This window comes from Lactuca virosa, chromosome 5 (assembly GCF_052849685.1).
Source record: "Lactuca virosa cultivar CGN04683 chromosome 5, Lactuca_virosa_CGN04683_v6, whole genome shotgun sequence".
In the NCBI taxonomy this organism is placed as follows: Eukaryota; Viridiplantae; Streptophyta; class Magnoliopsida; order Asterales; family Asteraceae; genus Lactuca; species Lactuca virosa.
In genome coordinates this window covers 408,138,231-408,147,092 of record NC_136430.1, presented here as the reverse complement: position 1 = coordinate 408,147,092, position 8,862 = coordinate 408,138,231, and positions in this window count along the sequence as shown.

Genomic DNA, 8,862 nt, shown 5'->3' with positions numbered 1-8,862 from the left:
ATTGAGTGGATACCCTAGGGGATGTGTGTAGTTTAAATTAGATAGTGTGAGCACTATTGGTCTAAGCCTTATCGTATAGTTCTTGTTTGATATATTACGTTCGGGTAGGATAATATGTTCAAATGTCTATCTTATTCCTGATTACGTATGGCTATGCATTAATAAATAGATCTTCAGTATTAGCATTTGCCTCGGTATGGATATTCCATAGCTAGAAGTAGATGGTTGCAGGGAGGTTGAGAGTCGGTGGTAGTTGGTGGCTAAGAGCCAATATTGGTATGGTCGTAGATTTCCAATGATTGATACATATCGTTATTATGTATGTTGATGCGTATGTTGATGGAGAGATGGTGGATTAACGTTAGAGCCGAGAGCTTTGCTTGTATGCATTGTACGTATGGTGGAATATGTGGTATACTAGGGAACTCACTAAGCTTTATGCTTACGTTGTTAAGTTTAATGTTTTTCAGGTTGTCCGTGTGAAGGATGTGGCGTGACTGTACACTCGTATTGATATTACTTGGTTTCCATTGTTTTTAATTCAACTGTGGTTAACCTTCTGGTTTTCAAATAATTGGATGTTACTTTATGTTTTCAAGAAAAAAGGTTTCAATGTTTAACCTATTTTTAAATGAAAAAAATTGTTTTGAATTTTTGGACGTTATAAGTTGGTATCAGAGCCTTAGATTGATAGATTCACGAGCACTCTACATTGTGTCTGAACACAAATTGAGGACTGAGATATTTTCTAATTTTTTTTCGAAAAGAACACTTTTTATCCAAAGAAATTCAAGGAAATAGTTGGGTCAGAAACATGAGGTCGGTCTTTTGTCATGTTCTTGTCTGATTGTTGGCTTGAGACTGCGAGCATGGTTTTTTGACCTGACTTTAATTTATTAAATGAAGATGTGATGCGTACAGTCAGCCAGAGCTCGGAAAAAAAGTGATTCCAAATATAACCATATTTTTGTTTATTTTATTCTTTAGATATATATGTATGCTAGAATATAGGCTATGGATCTGTTTAGGAATTACATGATAGAATCGCATGATTTGTATAGATGCCTCATATGCCTTATATGTGTTGCTTATTGTATGTTTTGTGGAATCTATTTTTAATATTATTGAGCTATTAATCGGATTTCATACGGGTTGTACATAATTAGAATCTGATAGCCTTAGAATTTTTTATTTGGCCTTATTATCTGCTCCTTGCCTGGTTGTGGTTTTTGGGTAGAGACACTTATTTGAATATCTATTTCGTTCTTGATTATGTATGGTTACGTATTCATGTGGAATTTCGGTGATATTAGCGGACACTTTGTTCGACTTGCGGACAAGTGGGGAAGGAAGAATCCTAGAGTGAGTCTAAGAAGTGTAGTATTATGCATATGGATGGACATGTGCATGTATGGTAGTAGTTTAGTGGACAGGTTAGAAATGACTTCGGACTCTTGTAACAATCCGTGGAGCAAGTATCTATAGGTGTGGAAGGTAGTATAGGCTCGTACTAACTAAAGCACATGATACATACTTGGGTCAACGACGTGTCATAAGAATACCAAGGAACTTGTATATGGGTATGTATAGTGTAGGTTAGCACTATGTATTAATTATGATATATTCTCATTATCTTTCAGATTTAGTATGGTTACTATTCATGATGGAGGATCTGGTTGCTATGTTTAGCACAATCAAGGATGAGTTGATTTCAATGATGGACGAGCGGTTTAGGATCTTTCAGGCCGATTTGGAAGCCAGTCAACCTAGGTCTCGTGAGGTCACCTTTCGGGAGTTTGATGCTTGTAGGACTCCCTTGTTCATGGGAAGGATGGATCCTATCATTGGTATGAGTTGGATTGCCGATGCAGAGAGTGCCTTTATCACCATCTTTTGTCCGCTAATTAAATTTAAGAATTAATCTAGTGATCAAAAGAGACTAATTAAATTGATACATATGAGTTGGGCTAATGATCCATGGTTTGATTTGTGATGGGCTTATGGGTTAATCCATGAAGTATTTATCTAAATCAAATGGATGGATCATAAGCTTATGGGTATGGATTAGGGTTACACATGACCCTTGATATTCTACACATATATATGTATTCATAAGCTAAAATCGGTTACACTTGCATTCCACGAAGTATGAACCGATTTTAGAGTCTCCATAACCTCACCATATTCATCCTAATTGTTCTTAGTGTTTTGTGATTCCATTTGAGGCATCACACTTGGGGTGCTAAGTTTTCTTGAGGCCAAGTCATTCAAGCTACTACACAAGGTAATATTCTAACTTGTTTTTATGATTCAAATATCACCTTGCATGCTAGTTTAGGCTTCATGATTTGGGAAATGTTTATTGCATGTATAATTAGAGAAAACTTAGATCCAAAGCATTAGGGTTGTATATGCACCATAGGAATGTTAGAGTACATAAAACCCAACAGTGGTATCAGAGCCATGGGTGTTTACTATTATATTGATGCAATTGTGTGATTTTCAAAAGCTGAAAAATGACAATTCTGGATTCTGCCAGGGCCTACTCGACGAGTCCATGTATGAACTCGACGAGTAGGTGCCTTATGATGATGAACTCGTCGAGTTCATAAGTGCACTCGACGAGTTGGACAGTCAGTGGGCAAAATTTTTGAGTTTTTGGCCTGTTTTGGGTTAGGAACATTTCCGCAAACTGTTTTGGTTCATAAAATTCGATTTTAATGATATGGTAATGTCTATCCCCATCCAATAACATGGTGTTTATCAAATTCTAAGATAACTACTTGTTTCTGTGATATACTAGTTATTTGTAAAATTTGAAGTTATCATGTACTATGAATCAAATTAGGTCAAGTTGGTAAATGATCTTCATATCATAATTGGATTAGTTAATTTGATTTATATATGTTCTTGAAAAAGTTCCTAACTTGTCCTCAAGTTATGGAATATGAAAAGTTGTTTTTTAAAAGTTTGATCTAAAGAGTTTATGAAACTTCCATAAGTTATGGATGTGAAAAGTCTCATTTCTTAACTCTTTAAGTTATGAATTCCAAGAGTCTTCAAAGGTTAAAAAATTTGTTTTAAATGAGTTTGAAGAGTTTCATAACTTTCCCTCAAGTTATGGAACTTGGAAAGTCTCTTTTATGGAATTCTAACAGTTTTCAAGAGTTACAATACTTGCCATCAAGTTTTAGAATTTAAAATTTGATTAAAAAAGGTTTTAATTCAGAAATATTAAATACTAAACCTTTTAGCTTTATAACTTAAATTGAAAATTAAAAGTTTTAATTATGGCTTTGTTGATAATTAATTAAAGTGATTAATTAAAAGAGTAGTAATAAATCCATAATTATATGGTTTGAGTTTAATTAAATTAAAAGTCTAGTTTAATTAACAGATTAAACCACCAATTATTTTAAATGTGTAAAATACACCCTTATACTATATAAAATTAAAAGTTTAATATATTATATATGTATAAGTTAAAAAGTCAGTCTTACCGTTAGTAGGCCTCATTCACGAAACCAATGTATAAGGGGAGGGGGGGGGGATAAGGAAACTACCTATAAAATAGCGGTTGAATAGGTGTCCACTCTCACCCACCGCTTGCTTGATTGGTGGAGGGTCGTTAGCCGAATAGGTAGGATAGGACACAAACTTCCATTAAAAGTATAATTAAAATACTAAGTAACTAAACATTTATAAATTCCCAATCTTAGTTACTTAGGAAAAATGTGAAAATGGTGCTAACCCATGAAATTGCACTTTGCACCTTGTTAAGTCGTTAGTGGAGCGTGTGTGGTTAACTGGAACACTAATTTGGGACTAACAATGTGTGGCAAAGGGTAACTTGGTGTTGATCATGGATCAATGGAACGTGTGTGGTTAACCGGCACATTGATTGGGTGAGTTGTAATATCGAGGGTACCAAGCGAATTCTCATGGTTATTCACACCTTGTTTGTGATCCTCGGCATCCCATTCACAAACTTGAAGGGCATAATCGAGATTAAACATGCCATTGAAAAGTTCAATGAATCTCAAAGAATCTAGGAATTTCAATTCATTTAAAACCTAATGTTCCATTTCGTTTTTCATGGTGGAAATTGGTAAGTCGTCATTTACTTACCTTCAAATATTTTGCAATTGGATTACGACATCCCTCTTCCGAATTGTAGAATATTGTGTTGGGTCCTAGCCTTAATATTTCATTTTGGGTGTTATATTAAGGACTTAAATCAACTAACTTGAATTTATCCCCTGTAGATGTCTAGTTCAGACAACTATGGTCTTCCCAAATCTTTTGGAAAAAGCTTTCCTCATGAAGACGATGTTCCCAAAAATCATACTTCACTTCATCCACCTCCTCCAATTATTCTCCCTGGCCCACATGTCCGTCGACTTGAAAATTTCAAGGTCACTCAAGCCCTATTGGCAAGCAAACATGAAGATAGAAAGTATGTATGTGCTCACGTCTTGGACATGAAGCTGCATATTGACAGGTTGGGAATGTTGGGTGTCATGTTCCCAAGGAAGCTGGCTATTGACTTGGTTCTCTAGTCACTTCCTAAGTCATATAGTGAGTTTGTTAAATACTACTATTGACATATCACAAGATCTTACCTATTTGCTAATTGCTGCTGAATCAGAAATGATTTGGCGCATTGGTAATGCAAATTTGAATGGAAGATCTACTTCCCAAACTTCAATGGACATTGACAATGGAGACATTGGAAGTCCAGAAAAGATTTATCTTTCCAAGGGAAAGGGAAAGGCTAAGTCTGAGATTGTATCGTGTGCCATTCCGAAAGAGTCTGTTTGTTTCTATTGCCATGAGACGGGGCATTTGTTGCGAAGTTGTCGTATCTACCTGAAGGACCACAAGGATGGTAAAGTCAAAATGTTTGACTCTGCTTCAGGTAAGTCCACTATCTAACTCTATTAATTTCCTATTTGGAGATTCTTAATACATGATGTAATGTAATTACATTTTGATGTTTTGTAGGATCGAAGAAAAGAAAGGAAGCTTAAAGGAAGAGTAGGCTGAGTCTGGACACGAAGAGATGGATTTCGATCGCATGGTTTGATGATCAGACTTTTGAGCAGCTATGTGAATAGACATGATTCTGTTAAGAATGAATTGTAATAATTATGAATAGACGTGGTTCTATTAAGAATGAATTATGAATTTTGATCGCATTGGTCGCTTGTAGTTGGAAGTATAGTAATGGATGGACCATATTGACATAATTATGAATAGACGTGATTCTATTAAGAATGAATCGTCATATGGCAAATATGGGAATGTTTCCATAATGGGAGATGGATATTAAGAAGCAATGTGAAAGTTAGAAACTTTTATGCAAGAAGGATGTTCAAAGGAATGTACTTTAAATTTGAGACTTCATCTCCATGGAATTGTCTTGTAACAATCTCCAAAGGGATACTTTGTAGTATCGTTGGAAAAGTCTCTGTGACTTTTGTACCCCGACATTACAAAAGGTACATTGCATGATAGTTTAGAATCTAACACATTCTAATAGTGGCAAGAATTTGGCATTCTTACACTTGTCATAAAGATTTGGAATTGTGAAATGAGCATCGTTGTAAATGTTTTTCAATTGTTCTATTTCACAAAGAAAGGACCAGAGATAAACATAGTGTGCATGCTTGGAGCATGGGATAAGTATTGTTTTAATTCAAGTATTAAGTTGATAAATCGAAACATTATACAGTGGATAATGTGTAATCAATATGGTGATTAAATAAAAGGTGTTTTTTATTTATATTCAAAAGTTTTGAGACCATATTGGATTCGATTATTCTTGTGTTTCACTTTGCATGTTTTGACTTCCCGAATAATAAGATTATTCAAACTATCCACAGTTGATGATACTTTGGAAGTAGGTTATGAAAGAACACTGTCATGAATGGGTTTTTGTATGATTGTCTAAAGTGTTAGACATAGGAAAAGATTGCTACAAGAGTTCATGAGTGCTCTTGAAATAAGATTTGAGTATTGGACTAAACCCACGCTCACATATCACTTCATGGAATTTATCACGAGTGATTGTGAGACGATAATATCGTATAATCTTCAAACCAAGATATATGGGTTGGAGATTATTTGTTGATTGTACATTAATAATGCGAAAACGCATCAGTAACTCGATGTCACAAAACGTGCTAGTATGTATGATTCAGTGAATAGTTAGCACAAGCATATAAGTCGAAGTTTATCTGTTCCTTTTATCCTAAGAGGATTAAAAGCGATATCTTGGGCCCCTCGATGATTTTGTTTTGACTTATGTGTCGGGCCAGGTCAGAACTCTATTGATGTGTTCATTTAAGTTCTATGTCGAACAAATCAGAAATCGGGAAACAAAATGTTGGACAATGAGTATGAATTTAATTCCATGTCTTTGTCCACACAATATCTTGTAGAACAGAGGACTATATGATCACTTATCTAATGAACGCGTCAGAGTTCGACAACGGATTTTTGGGAGCTACGATTGCTAATCGGATTTTAAGTTACATTGGCAATGACATTTATTAGAATTATCCAAGTGGGAGACTGTTGGAAAAGGTGTCTAAGCCCATAATTACAACAGGTATGTACTTGACCCGATAGTAGCATGGTCCATTTGGGTTGCATTCATCAAAGCAATATGTTAGGAAGGATATTTGAGTAAGAGGTTAATTATGATTTATTAATATGTTATAAGTATAATATATTAATTGAGTAATCATATCATTTAATTAGTATTGATCAAGAATTAATTTAGTGATCAAAATAGACTAATTAAATTGATACATATGAGTTGGGCTAATGATCCATGTTTTGATTTGTGATGGGATTATGGGTTAATCCATGAAGTATTTATCCAAATAAAATGGATGGATCATAAGCTTATGGGTATGGATTAGGGTTACACATGACCCTTGATATTCTACACATATATGTATTCATAAGCTAAAATCGGTTACACTTGCATTCCAAGAAGTATGAACCGATTTTAGAGTCTCCATAACCTCTCCATATTCATCATAATTGTTCTTGGTGTTTTGTGATTCCATTTGAGGCATCACACTTGGGGTGCTAACCTTTCTTGAGGCTAAGTCATTCAAGCTACTACACAAGGTAATATTCTAACTTGTTTTTATTATTCAAATATCACCTTGCATGCTAGTTTAGGCTTCATGCTTTGGAAAATGTTTATTGCATGTATAATTAGAGAAATCTTAGATCCAAAGCATTAGGGTTGTATGTGCACCATAGGAACGTTAGAGTACATAAAACCCAACACCGACACCCATAGTTTGTCCGTTACCATATGGACCTCTTGGGACAACCGAGGAACCAAAGGCCAAGGTTTAAGTTACCATGTTTCTTCAGTATAGGCAAGTGAAACATTTTTCGATGTCATTGTTTTGACTCCTTTTGTGTTTCAATGTTTATTGTATTCTTTGATGATCTTTAGGGATGGTATATATTTCCTTCAGCTCTGGGTTTTGTATTAGAATGGTTGTTTCTGGTCAAGTTTTTTTGTTGTTAGCAAGGTTATTGTTGTAGTTTAGTACTTAGGGGCTTATGGTAGGTTGTTTAGGGGTTTCCCTTAAGCCCTCTGAGTGTTATGTATGTTGAGGTGACAATAGTCGTAGAAATTTTCAATCAGCCTCACTATCTACTCTTAGTTGATATAGATTCTAAAGTAGAGTTAGTTATTCGAATGACTATTTGATTGCATAATATCCAAGTGGATGTGATTTGTATAACCATAGCGAAGAATTATGGTTTTGTATATTGTCCTAGTGTGTTCCATAATCAAAGGTTGATGGTAACAGATTTTTGACACCGTCAATAATTTAGATCATGAAAGGAATTATGTTCAACATAATTTTGTGACCAAAGATAAGGATACATTGGATATTAAGTATTGTCTCATCAAAAAGATTTGACGCAACAGTGTCGGTGTTGGTTAGGGTTAGTATTTAGGCTCAGGTCGAGGATTGAGTTGAGGGCATCTCTGCATATTCTTGTCTGATAAAGGCCTTGGGGTTCAAAACAAGATCAAAATACCTAATGGATTCTAGTAGCCAAGGAGTTCGTTCATGTCATTGTTAGGACAGACCAAGGGGTTGATGACAAGACTGGTGTTGTGCCACCGTGATTCAAACAGACCCGTAAGGTTGAAACAGACTCATTAGTTTTATGTATAGTTACTATGTTTAGACAAGATTATTTTTAGAGCATAATGGTGTGAGTAGACTATTTTATTCTTTGATTATGCTTTTCGAGGTTCTAGACCAACGGATTTCTGGTATTGCAAAGATAACAAAAATGATTGTGAGCTATGTAAATTTTGATGGTTGAGTTTTGATTAACGACGTTTTCTAGGTTCCGAGAGGTCTCGTGAACCCTTTTGTGGATGCATTAACTTAAAGAATGGTCAGAAGGAGTCATAAGAATTTGCATTAGGATGGTCTTCTTCATTTTAACTGTGACATCTGTCAAAACTCAGGATAGTACTCAACTTGAACCTTACCATCTTTATGTGTGAACATAACTTGGTTCTAGATGCCACAAGATGAAATAGGTCGCGAATTAATAGATCCCTCAGAACAATTAGTGTATATTAACTTGTGAAAAGCATTCACATTGATATGTGAATACACCAACTAGGTTATAAAGTGCCAAAGCTCAAAGCTAAAACTAAAGACAAAATCATGTTCGGAAGATCAAAGTTCTCGGGTAAGTAAAATACCCTAACTTCTTAATCCGAACTTATGAAGTGCTTAACTAGTTTAAGGACTTATCAACTATAATTAATTAAATCATAATATGATTTAATTACAAGTG